Below are 13,930 nucleotides of genomic sequence, written 5' to 3' on the forward strand. Positions count from 1 at the left end.
GTGTATGCTTGTCTATGTGAGCGACTTTGATTATACTCTGTTAAAAAAATCATCATATATAAACATGCTTTGCTCTATCACAAATAGCAGCATTTCTGCCCAGTATATTCGTTAAACCATAGAAATGCTTATTGGATCAACTTAACAAGATGGTACTGACACTAACAACTTTGGTACACGATCCATAAAAGAAAATCTCTCCCATAGTGACATAATCTTTATTTGTATTTCGGCCTCCCTTTTAAGTTTGAACTTTTCCAGAATGGCACAAAGAAAATCTTACTACAACATACAAGCTTGTTACAGTTTATTTTTCTGAAAGTCTGAATAGCTGGCGCTTTTATTGAACACAAATGAAGCAAGAGCTACTTATTTGAACTATACAAAGAAACAAAAGAAATATAAAGTGTTATGCCCATCATTTTTGTTTTCTGCACCCATATTTTATCGCGAAAATATAGTAGCACCCTTTCATGATCCTCCTCTGATAATCAGACATGCAATTCATATTGGTCATTAAGAGTTTCCTATTTATTTTTTCATCATTGTATTTTGCTAGTTGTCATTGCTGCTTTTTACCTTGCTTGGGCAGTCCGTAGTAAACCTTGCAATATTTCAATCATGGAACAGAATGGCAATGACAAGTAGCAGAAAGGCAACTATGTAAAAGAATACATGTAACTCCCAATCATGCAAGCCTCATTTTTACGGGATGAACATGAGAGGGCATTGCAGTTTTTCATGATAAGATAATGGGTGCAGAAAACAAAAATTGACGAGCCTAACACTTATCTTTTTTGTTCTTTGTTTACTTCCATTAAATAGTAAATATACTGTTTTCCCTTGCTTAATTTGTATTATTTAGAAATAAAAGCAGCAGTTGTTGAGCCTCCTCTGATAAAGCAGCAGTTCTAGAAAAAAACGTCATAAGCTTGTCCCTGGGAGCAAGATTTTGTATGTGACCTTCTAGACAAATAAAAAAAATCCTGAAATAGAACAATAAAGATTTAGTTGGTGTGATAGAGATTTTAACTTTACGTCTTCATCTTCGAAGCACATTGCCCATGGAGCCAATCACCGTGTATTGCCAGTGTGCTGGCCCTCATGCCCCATTGAATTACACTGCTTCTTGGGACCACCATTGATGTCCCTGCAAGCCTGCAAGGCACCTAAGGCTAGGTGTGAGCATGTGGCGGCAGAGGCCAAGGAACCTTGAAGCGCTTCATTTTGCTGTCAGCAGTGCGTCTCCTCATGGCACCTACAGATTCGTCCTCATGCCGGAGCTTCTAGCTATTCGGTGCCACTGATCTCATCCTCTCCATAGCACCTTCAGTCACTGCCAACTGAGCTTGAGCCACATAATTTGATCTTTGTTTTTCTTGACAGAAGGTCTTTCTTTTTACCGGAATGGCAGGTGCTTTGCCTTTTCATTTAAGAGAGGGAAAAACTGTACAACGTGCTGTCAAAAGCAGCCGGGAATGCAACTAAAAAGATACCAGAGACCAAAATATTTTTTCCAGAGATGCAAACTGCATCCTGGCAGAAAAACTACGAGACTACTCCAACGCCTCCTTAAGGAGATCTAACTCATCTCTGATCAAAGAGCAAACACCTGCAGCATTAGGTTGTTCATGCCTGAAGATCCTTCTATTGCGCTCATTCCAAATGTTCCAAGCCACAGAAGGTCTTACATTGCGGCTACCTTGTGCGGTAAACAATGTGCAAAGTGGAAAACATCTTACCTCGTCGAGAGGGGACGTCGTGCATGTTATAGGCAGGGGCGCAAGTCCCTGATAGCGCATACAGTTGAGATCTTACAAGAGAGATTACAACTTGGAGATCAAGCTAGGTAGAGATAGAATTATGGTTACAAAGATAAACCTCCGAGCCTAACCGAAGGACTCCTGCTAAGATACATACGTACAATACGCCCAAAGATGTTTGACACGTACGGCCTGTTTAACACCCTCCCTTAATCACAGCTTCATCAAGTTGAGATTATGCTTAAAGTCTTCTGAAAGGATCGAGAAGAGGTGTCTAGAGGGGGGGGGGGGTGAATAGACTCTTAGTAAGAAAAGTTGCAGTTTTTAATTTCTTTAAGTTGAAGTGGAGTTTTAGCACAAGTTTAAACATTCACAATACATATCAAACAAGCATGACAAGAGTATATGAGCAGCGAAAAATAAATCATGTAAGTTGCAAGAATGTAAAGGGATGGGATTTGAGTGTGCAAACGCAATTGGAGACATGGAGATTATTGGCGTGATTCCGATAGGTGGTGCTATCATACATCCACGTTGATGGAGACTTCAACCCACGAAGGGTAACGGTTGCGCGAGTCCACGGAGGGCTCCACCCACGAAGGGTCCACGAAAAAGCAACCTTGTCTATCCCACCATGGCCATCGCCCACGAATGACTTGCCTCACTAGGGTAGATCTTCACGAAGTAGGCGATCTACTTACCCGTACAAACTCCTTGGTTCAACTCCACAATCTTGACGGAGGCTCCCAAGTGACACATAACCAATCTAGGAGACACCACTCTCCAAAAGGTAATAGATGGTGTGGTGATGATGAACTCCTTGCTCTTGTGCTTCAAATGATAGTCTCCCCAACACTCAGCTCTCTCTCATAGGATTGGATTTGGTGGAAAGAGGGTTTGAGTGGAAAGCAACTTGGAGAAGGCTAGAGATCAAGATTTATGTGGTTGGAATGGAATATCTTGACCTCAACACAAGTGTATGTGGTTCTCTCTCAGAAAATGTATGTTGAAAGTGTAGGCATGTTCTGATGGCTCTCTCCACGAATGAAGAGTGGGTGGAGGGGTATATATAGCCTCCACACAAAAACTAACCGTTACACACAATTGACCAAACTCGGTGGGACCGAATCAGAAAACTCGGTCAGACCGATTCAGTTCACAATGTGACCGTTAGGATTTTCGGTGGGACCGACATGATCAACTCGGTGGGACCGATGTGCTAGGGTTAGGGTAAAACCTCATCTCGGTTTGACCGATTACACAAACTCGGTGGGACCGATTTGGGTAATAAGCAAAACAGAAAGTTGGTCAAGCAAACTCGGTGGGACCGATTGCATATCTCGGTGAGACCGAGATTATTGCAATAGACAACATAGAGTTTGCAAGCCCATCTCGGTGAGACCGAGGTCCCATCGGTGTGACCGAATTGATTAGGGTTTGTGGCAATGGCTATGTCAAGAGAACTCGGTGGCGCCGGATGGAAAATTTTGGTGGGGCCGAGTTTGACTTTTGGTTGGGACATATGTGGATATGAGAAAGTAGTTGAGGGTTTTAGAGCATATCACTAAGTATTTTGAGAAAGAAAGCCATTAAGCAACACCTCATCCCCTTTTAATAGTATTGGCTTTCCTATGGACTCAATGTGATCTTGGATCACTAAAAGCAAAATGTAGAGTCTTGAGTTTTAGAGCTTGAGCCAATCTTTTGTCTTCATCATCTTGAAGGGGTTCCACATCTTGTCCACGCCACTCCATCTGTTGAACTTATCTGAAATATACTAGATAAAAACATTAGTCCAACAAGAGATATGTTGACATTAATTACCAAAACCACCCAGGGAGCACTTGTGCTTTCATCTTCAAAGCTTCTTGTAGGCAAAGGTTTTGTGAATCCATCTGCAAATTGATCTTTGGAGTGCACAAAGCGAATATCAAGTTGCTTCCGAGCAACTCTTTCTCTGACAAAATAAAAATCTATCTCTATGTGTTTTGTCCTTGCATGGAACAACGGATTTGCAGAGAGATACGTGGCACCAAGGTTGTGACACCATAAGCAAGGAGCCTGTTTACTTTTTATGCCAAGTTCCTTCAGCATGGACTGAACCCATATTATCTCGGCTGTGGCATTTGCCAATGCCTTGTACTCTGCCTCTGTGCGCCTGTTTACGTGCACACCATGATATCAAATTAGGTCCAAAAATACTGCAAAACCACCACTGGAGCGTCTTTCATCAAGACAACCTGCCCAATCAGAGTCAGAGAATGCACTGACAAGAGCAAATGGTGATTTGCTGAAGTTCAGTCCTAAGTTCAGAGTGTGCTTAACATATCGAACTATACGTTTTGCAGCTGTCAAATGAACATTGGTGGGTGCATGGAGAAACTGGCAGACTTTGTTAACAGCAAAGGAAATAGCAGTCCTGGTAAGTGTGAGATACTGAAGGGCTCCTACCAGACTCCTGTATTTAGTGTTGTCCTCTTGACTCAAGGGCTCGCCTTCTGCAAGGGATAATTTTTCTGAGCTAGATAACAGAGTAAGAGAGGGTTTGCATCCTTGTAACCCAGCCTTCTTAACCAAGTCAGTGGCATACTTTTATTGAGAGAGGAGAAGTCCATCCTTGTGCTTTTTCACCTCAATCCCAAGAAAGTAATGCAAGTCACCAAGATCCTTTAGAGCAAAATCTGCACTCAAATCTTTAAGAAGTCATGTGATCGCTTCATCAAATGAGCTAGTCACAATAATATCATCAACATATATAAGAACAAATATGCATGTGTTGGACTTGTTGTAGATGAACAATGATGTGTCAGACTTAGAAGGAACAAAACCAAGTGCTTGCATTTTGTGACAGAGGCGAGCATACCATGCCCTTGGAGCTTGCTTTAACCCATATAGCGCTTTATCAAGCTTGCACACATAAGAAGGAGCATTCTTACTCTCAAACCCAGGAGGTTGTTTCATGTACACTTCCTCTTACAGATCACCATGGAGGAACGCATTCTGAACATCGAGCTGTCTGAGACTCCATCCTCTAGAAACGGCAATAGACAGGACAAGGCGAATAGTGGCCGCCTTTACCACCGGACTAAAGGTGTCCTCATAGTCTATGCCATATCTCTGTTTAAAGCCTTTTGCCTTTTGCAACGAGTCTAGCCTTATAATGATCAATGGTTCCATCAGTTTTCCTCTTAATCCTGAAAACCCACTTGCAATCAGTCAAAGTTTTACCTTACTGTGGGGGAACCAAGTGTCATGTTTTGTTTCTCATCAATGCCATGCATTCTTCATGCATAGCTTTTTTCCACTTCTCATCACACAATGCTGCTTCAAGGGTGTTAGGCTCATCTGGTTCACCTATGGAACATGTAATTAATGGGTTGAATTACCCCTTGTTGCAGCCGTGTGCGTCGTGGTTGTGAAACATCAGGATCAGTAGCCATAGAGGATCCTGCAGACTGCTCATGTGTGACCGCATCGGATCCCAATGAAGATGCTGAAGGATTTTCTGCGGCTGATTGTTGAAGTGGAGCACGTGAATTAGCCGCAGAGGATCCTTCCGGTGCATGTGCATGTAGCTCATCATTGTGTGATGATGGCGCATCCACCTGGGTCGCAGCGCCGGCCGGACCCTCCCTACGTCACGTGCCATCACGCCGCGTGTACGTCACCGGGTGGGTGGCGTACCTCGTACCACAGGCAGATGGCGACTGGTGCGGGGCCTTGACCGCCCGAGAGCGCGTATCCCCCACGAGGCCGGCACATGGGTCTAGGAAAGGCGTGGCGTGCGCGCCCGCGCCTGCGGCTACCCCGTCAGCAGGAGGAGATCCCGAGGCGCCCGCACCTGCCTCGTTCGCAGGGAGCGATCCCGAGGCGGATTCGATCCCCTGTAGCTGGGCAGATCCCGAGGACGATTTGTCTCCCCCGGTGAAGCACATAGAATATGGCTCATTTTCAGCCGCATTTTCTGCAGTTTCCGCACTGTTTTCTTCTGTTGCATCAACACAAAACTCATGCACATTATTAGATGGGTTAGTCAATAGGTCATCAATATTAGGTCCCCCTTGATCAAAACTAGTGAGATGAGAGGTCAAAAGAAGGATTTCTTTGCGAAGGAGTGAACCAGCATTGGGATGGAGGTCAGCAAACGGAAATTTTGTTTCATCGAAGACCACGTCACGTGAGATGTAGACACGGCCAGTGGAGACATCTAAGCACTTGACCCCTTTATGCTGGGCACTATATCCTATGAAAACACACTATTTTGAGTGAAACATGAGTTTGCGATTGTTGTAGGGATGAAGGTTGGGCCAACATGCACACCCAAAAACACGGAGAGACTTATAATCTGGTTTGGTGTGAAGAAGTCGTTCTACCGGAGTTTCATTGTTAATGACATGACTGGGTAGCATGTTGATAATGTGAACGGCTGTGAGGAAAGCTTCATCCCAAAACTTGAGAGGCATGGAGGCGCTTGCCAAAAGGGCAAGGCCAACCTCGACAATGTGCTTGTGCTTGCATTCAGCGGAACCGTTTTGTTGGTGAGCATGCGGACATGACACGTGGTGCGAGATGCCAAGATTTTGGAAGATGGAATTTAACTTTTCGTATTCCCCTCCCCAATCTTATTGGACAACGATAATTTTGCTACCAAACTTGCATTCAACAAGAGCTTGAAAGTTTTGGAAAACTTGAAACACATCTGATCTCCTTTTGAGGAGATAGATCCAAGAAAATTTACTATAGTCATCAATGAAACTGACGTAATATGTATGTCTACCAACAGAGGTAGGGGCTGGACCCCAAACATCATAAAAAATGAGTTGCAATGGTTTGGTAGATATACTAGTTGAGATGGGATACGGTAATTGATGACTTTTAGCTCGTTGACATGAATCACAAATAGTTTCAACATGACGCTCACCAACAAACGGGAGCTTATTTTTCCTAAGCAACTTTTCAACTAAAGAAAAAGAGGCATGTCCTAAACGATCGTGCCATCGTGTGGACGAAAGCTTGATAGCACCACAAGCTTGTTTATTGAATCTTCTAAACTCTGGAATCAACGGGTAGAGCCCTCGAACACATCTACCTCGATAGAGGATTTTTCTCGTTGCCTGATCCTTGATCAAAAAGAAAAAAGGAAAGATGATTTTTGATATGGGTACGAATCCATACTACCAACAGAGAAGGTATGGATTTGATCTTTGCCGCGGTATTTTTCCTTCATGGTGACCTTCTCAAGCTTGTTCGCGATATGATTTGTGGCCCTGCTATCGACGTACTAGTTGGTGTCAATGCCGTAGGAACCATCAGCGGCGGCAACTACCTTGTCATCGTCTTGAGAATCATCATCATCGTCATACCTGTACTAGCAGTCTTTTGTTGTGTGTCCAGGCTTCCCGTAGATCTGGCATCTTGGGGTCTCCGGACGCGTTCTGTTGCTGCCACCACGTCCACGCCCGCGGCCTCGGCCGCCCGAGCACGGAGGAGAGTGGCCGTGGTCGTTCCCGCCGCCTCCACCAGATCGCCCCTTGTAGCAGGGAGAGCCACGCGAGCGGGATCCACCTCCCCAGCCGCGAGACGCCATGTTTGCAGAAGATTTGAAGCCACCGGATCCGTTGTAGTATGCCATGCGCTGGTCGAAGTTGGACAACATGGCGAAGAGCTCATCAAGGGTCGCAGGGATGACACGGGCGTCGAGAGCCTACACCAGAGGTTGATAGTCCGCCTCCAACCCATGAATGATGTACGAGACGAGCTCATCATCCTGGATAGCCTTGCCCGCTGTGGCCAGCTCGTCGGCATAGCCACGCATGATGCTAAAGTAGGAGGCAACCGAGAGGTTACCCTTTTGTGCGTTGATGAGGGAGGTGTGGATCTTGTTGATGCGACTCGCCGATTGAGATGAGAACATGGCAGCGAGCGTCATCCAGAGCGCGCCCGCCGTGGTGATCGTGGTCACCGTGACCAGGACCTCGTTTGTGAGGTTATTCAGCAGGTAGCCAAGGACCTGTTGATCCTCCCGTACCCATATAGGGTGGAGAGGGTTAGCCGATGAAGTCTCCTTGCCATCCTTGGTGGTGACGAGGAGCTTGGCCGGCTCCGGGTTGGTGTCGTCGACATAGCCGAAGACGCCGGCACCGCGCAGCTGAGGTGTGATCTGCGTGCGCCACAACACGTAATTCGTGCAAGATAGCTTCTCTGTAACCTGACTGTTGATACTAGGCGAGGAGGAACTGGAGGAAGACATGGCTAGGCTAGATGGGTTCGACAGAAGCTCTAGATGGGAAAAGGAAAAGCTTTGACTACCATGTGCGAAGCGGAAAACATCTTACCTCGTCGAGAGGGGACGCCGTGCATGTTATAGGCAGGGGCACAAGTCCCTGATAGCGCATACAGTTGAGATCTTACATGAGAGATTACAACTTGGAGATCAAGCTAGGTAGAGATAGAATTATGGTTACAAAGATAAACCTCCTAGCCTAACCGAAAGACTCTTGATAAGATACGTATGTACAATACGCCCAAAGATGTTTGACACATACGGCCTGTTTAACAAACAATTGAAGCACCTAAACAAGTACTGTAGGTGTTAACTTTTGTACAAGAGCTTAGTGAATAGTAATAATCTCTCCCCTTGATTATTCATCTATAAGCACTTTGCATTAGATGTGCTCTTAGAATATTTCTTCCTTCAAACTGCCCCCTAGGTCACTTTTCTATGGTGTTTCAACTAGCTTACATTACACGGTGCTACATGTTTTCTTGCTTTGAAGTCATGAGTTACAGCTTCACCAGAAATCAGTAAGATTATTGCCTACAAATTACTAGTATCTAGGTGCCATTTAAATCATACTTACAAAATATAAATAAGATAGGATACAAAAGTAGTTACAAAGCCTGAAGTTTATAAGTTTATAAGTTACAGTAGCGCCCATTTCACCTTGGGCCAGATAAAATCGATGCTTCAGGTGGAACTGAATATGTTGATTGATTATGCTGGACAGACATTACTGGATTTGCATTCATAAGGTTGCAATCAATGTTAGTTTCTATATTCATTGAACCTTCCAGTACCTTGACCACCGATGACATTGAAGGCCTTCTACTGCTATCATTTTGCAGGCACCACATTGCAAGCTTCAACAATTGAACTGCTTCCTCTTGGTGTAAGACCATGTCCTCACTATGGTTTTCAATCAAATCGATAAACTGATTATCTTCAGCCTTTTTCTGTATCAATTTGATGAGCTGAACACTCTCCTCGGGAAGAGATATGTCAATATTTTTTCTTCCACAAATTACTTCCATGACAACAACTCCAAAGCTGTAGACATCAACTTTTTCAGTGATTTGGGACGTTAACCATTCAGGTGCCAGATACCCAGGTGTGCCCCTCATCATTGTCATTACTTTGCTTTGGTCCCTGTCCATTAGCTTAGATAGTCCAAAATCAGCCAATTTGGCGTTGAAATTCTCATATAAGAGAGTATTTTGTGGTTTGATGTCCAAATGAGCAATTATTCGCCTGCACCCCTCGTGGAGATAGCATAGGCCTTTGGCAATATCTAGAATGATCATGTGCCGGGTGCACCAATCAAGAGGGGCATTGTTATGGCGGTAGTAGATCCACCTATCAAGTGACCCTCTCTGTACATATTCATATACTAAAAGTCTTTCAGATTTCTCTGCACAAAAGCCGATCAGTCTAACAAGATTGATGTGTTCAATGCTGCCAATAGTATCGACTTCAGCCAAGAATTCTTTCTTTCCTTGTCTAGCACCTTCCAAACGTTTTACTTTTTTTTTGAAAAGGGGGACTCCCCGGCCTCTGCATCAGAGTGATGCATACGGCCATCTTATTAACCAAATAAAGCAGTGCGAACATGGTTCCAAGGTCTCCAAAAGTAATGAAAAAGTAAAGAAAGCTCACATAGAGCCAAAACGGGCTAGAAACACCAACTAGCCATGAAAAGATGCCACAATCGGCTGGCTAAAACTAGGTAGGTAAACTAAATGCCTATCCTATTACATGACCGCCATCTAAACCGGTTGAAGATATCCCGAGCTACCATCTTCCAGCGGAAAGATCCAGTAACCAAATGCTCCCTGGCCTCCGTCTGGGTGAGTAGCGACCACGAACAGATCAGTGCCGTAGTTCGGAATATAACCTGCAAAAAGTGGATACATGATATTCTGTTAAAAACCAAATCATTTCTGCAAGTCCAGATAGTCCACGTCAAAGCGCAAACACCAACCCGAATGTGTCTCGCTAAGTCAGTCTCAATCCCATTAAGCCATGTCCCAAATAATGCGTTAACAGAATTCGGTGGATTCATATTAAAAGCAATGTGGACCGTCTGCCAAAGTACTTTGGCCAACGGGCAATCAAAAAAGAGGTGTTTGATTGTCTCATCCCGATCACGGAAACTACACCTAGTAGGTCCTGTCCAATTACACTTTATCAAGTTGTCCTTGGTTAAAATAATTTGTTTATGGACAAACCACATAAACACTTTTATTTTCAAAGGAACTTTGACATTCCAAACATGCTTGGAGGTAGGAATGGAGTTCGAATTTATAACATCAATATACATTGATTTAACTGTGAATACTCCAGACTTAGTCAGTTTCCAGCGTAATTCATCGGGTTGTTGAGAAAGCTGGACCTCCATCAGTCTCCTAACTAGACGGAGCCATTCTTCCCAACGATTGCCCGCTAGCGTCCGTCGGAACTGAATATTAAGGGGGATAGATTGAAATACCGATGCGACGAACACCTCACGTCGTTGAACAATACGGTACAAAGACGGATATTGGATGGCCAAGGGTGTGTCACCGAGCCAAGTATCCTCCCAGAAACGTGTACTAGTGCTGTTTCCAATAACAAACTTTATCCTATTAAACAAAGATTGTTTAAATTTCATCAGTCCTTTCCAGAAAGGTGAATCGGTCGGCCTGACTGTAACCTGGGACAAAGTTTTACTGCAACTCTCTCTTCATCTATTTTCCCTTCAAAAACTGTTCCAAACCCACCACCTCCGAGCTTTTTACTAAAGTCTCCAGTGCATTCTCTCAAGTTTTCGAACGTGTACCTCACTGTCATTCCAGGAATTTGGTCAAAATCTAATTCATCATCTAACTCTTGGTACTTTTTCCTTCGCACATAAAGAATGACAGCAATGACTAGCAGTACAAGAATAGTAGTAGCTCCAAGTGTAGCACCTAACATCACCTTCCTTTTGTTTGCATTAGAGGCAGAAGTTGAGGGGCTAAGCTGCACCTTGAGGTAAGCAGAGGAGTTGTAGTGAACAATTTCAGGTTGTATTGATTGCAAGGAGAAGACCCTGGTCACCCACATACACGTTCCAGCGGAATCATTCTGGCCATACCTGAACATCACGGCCCTGCAGGAGCAGTTCTTCAAGCAAGCTTGCTTACAGTCTTCTCCGTTTGTTGCATTCGCAACGATGTGGCTGGCATCAAAATAAGAAACGTCTGTAAGAGTCAACAACTGATGGTGTTGCATTTCCTGACAAGAGATTGGAGTCAGTGATGCACAGCCAAGATTTGGCTTCCGCTCATCGACCGGCTTGAAGTAGCTTGAACTAGAATTACTCTGAAGCGGACAAGCACATTGCCCCCCTGTGCATATACCATACTCTCCGCATACTGTTGGAAAGGCACAATCATCAGGGAATAGTTTGATTACATCAGACACTACAGCCCATTTTGCATCTGCATTAGACCATTCGTAGAGCCTCAGGTGCCCGTCTGACTCCAATCTCATGTACTGGGTGGAGTTAGCTGCTGGTAATTGGATACTCGTGTCTGATTCATCTGATTGCTTGGACTGCACAGAGATGCTGAGGCTGCCATTCGTGAAGGTAACCTTTGTTGGATCTTTTCCTGTCTTGTTTTTGTTCACCGATTTCGAAAAATAGAGTTGTGGTGATGTGGATCCGACATAAGCATACAATCCATCAGTTTGAACTGTCATGTACAACTGATTCTCTGTCCAATTTGTTGCAGACGTACTTGCTACGAGCCTCATACCTTCCAGAAGTGACTGCCCAGGGACCAATGCATCAGTAGGGTGAGAAAATGACTGCCACACTGTTGCATTTTTCTGATCAAACAACACCAAATTACCAATCTCGGTGATCATCATGCCTGCTACAGACCGCCCAGAGCTTCTGCTCGACCAGACCAGGCTAGCATCAGCATCACGGAGGACCAAGTTTCCATCAAGGAAAGCTCAAGGGTCGCGTTTTCTCTGACGGGGCGAGCCCGGTTGGCAGACCAGACCACCTGTGGAGTCCCAGTAGTCGGCATGGTGATCTTGGCACCACTATTGGTGTAGACAATGAAGACAGCGAAGAGGAACACGTCGCAGGGGGAGGCGCAGACGAATCCTGCGGCGAAGGAGGGGCCATAGAAGGTTTTGGGTGAACGGAGGACAATGGCCCGCACGGCTGAACCGTCGGAGTAGCTGACGCTGTGTGGGAGGAAAGCTTTGTTATTGATCCACAGCGTCGAGAGGTTTGCTGCGGGGTAGTCGAAACGCTGCGACGCAGAGAGCAATGGTGCTGCAGCTGCAAGCACGATGAACAAGAGACGGTAGAGACCGGCAGGGCCCATGGAGACTGTAAGAAGAAGCAGCTCTTGACTTACGACTTTAGGAGAGAAAAGGAGCAAGTAACCGGGGTCCGGGGGCTAGTGCGGGGATGAGCTTTCATCGGAGAAAAAGATCTCACCTGGGTTATGCAGAATCAGTGAAGCAGATGTGAGCTCCGCGGAAAGAAGCAGTCAACAAGTCTTCGTCTTGCTATTCTCAGCATCCTAAGTTCACAACCATACCACGCGGTGTTTTGGGCGCTTCGTGTTTGACCATCGCCGGAAGGTGACTTATTGGCTGCTCCTGCAGGCCCAAGTCATTGTCGGGTTGGTTGGATGCTTGTCTCGTCGTTTAGAGCTATTTTAAAGAAGAAAATGTGTTGATGTCACAGAAATTACTAGTAGTGTAGAAAACGTTCTTATATTATGGGACGAAGGGAGTACGAGAGTATTCACAGAGTAAATGCAGTCCTCTTGCTACTTTCCTTGTGCACATCGTGAAAGATGGATCACGATGATTACTTAGGCAAACTAATCAAGCAAGCATGGGTATATGCAAGGCAACTACTAGGTCAGCTTTTGCTTATAATAATCTAATTAACGGTGGTGCTGTTGGCCGCCGGATCAGAAAGACGGGCTCGCCTTCCTCTGTTCATACCATTCTCTTGGGATTTTTGCAGGTTGGATTAGTCCGACTACTTCCAAATGATCATTGGTTGGTTGGTTGGCTACTTCTGCCGGGCCAGGGCATTGGCATGGTAGGTGAAGATCCGCACCTAACTGCGTCAACCGGTTGCTTTTCCGTGTGCTCGTACCGTGGCTTTGAGCATACTGTTTTTCTCCTCTCCTTCCCTGCTAGTATATGAATAGGAAGGACAACACGTCTTGACTCAGCAAACGAAATTATCGAAGTATATGGTGGGGCGTCCTCTTGCTACTATGGTTAGAGCAACTCTAGCCGAGTCTCCATATCGTGATCGTCATAATAAATATAGAGTTGTATATGGATATGGAGGTCGCCCACGCGACACGCAAACTCAGAGTCAGACATATCTCAGCCTCTATATTTTTTCTATTTTCTCATTTGAACACCTGAATTTCCTCCAAATTTTAAAAATTCACAGATCAAGCAATCATGGACATAGTTTTTGACATGTTGCATCAACAAAAGGATTAACCGGCGACATGGCCAAATCACATGCCGTCTTCATGTGCACCGTCGCCTCCCCCGGCATGTGCATCGTCCCTCTTCCGATGTGTGCAGTGTGCTTTTCTTCAAGGTTCCTCGGGCTCCTAAAGCGTACGATGATATTCCACGCCTTCACCCAAATTTTTCGAGCCACTGGATCCATTGTACTCAGATCCATCGTGATAAACTGACTCTGGGTGATTAGGCGGTCATCTCTCAGCCGACCGCCTTAACTTGGAGCTTACATGACTCCATCTTCGCCTTAAGTTGATGCCTCTTCTCCTCAATGTCTAGCTCGCGGATCGACGACGTTTGTCCAGGAATCACCAGTCACACTATTGAGAAATGATTTGGCATTGAG

General features: G+C 45.1%; 1 pseudogene; it reads right to left on the bottom strand.

The window, feature by feature from the left end:
- Positions 1-8,701: 8,701 nt before the first annotated feature.
- On the bottom strand, positions 8,702-12,597 carry LOC123185394 (G-type lectin S-receptor-like serine/threonine-protein kinase SD2-5; annotated as a pseudogene).
- Between the last annotated feature and the right edge of the window lie 1,333 nt (positions 12,598-13,930).

Source organism: Triticum aestivum, chromosome 2A (assembly GCF_018294505.1).
Source record: "Triticum aestivum cultivar Chinese Spring chromosome 2A, IWGSC CS RefSeq v2.1, whole genome shotgun sequence".
NCBI classification, from domain to species: domain Eukaryota; kingdom Viridiplantae; phylum Streptophyta; class Magnoliopsida; order Poales; family Poaceae; genus Triticum; species Triticum aestivum.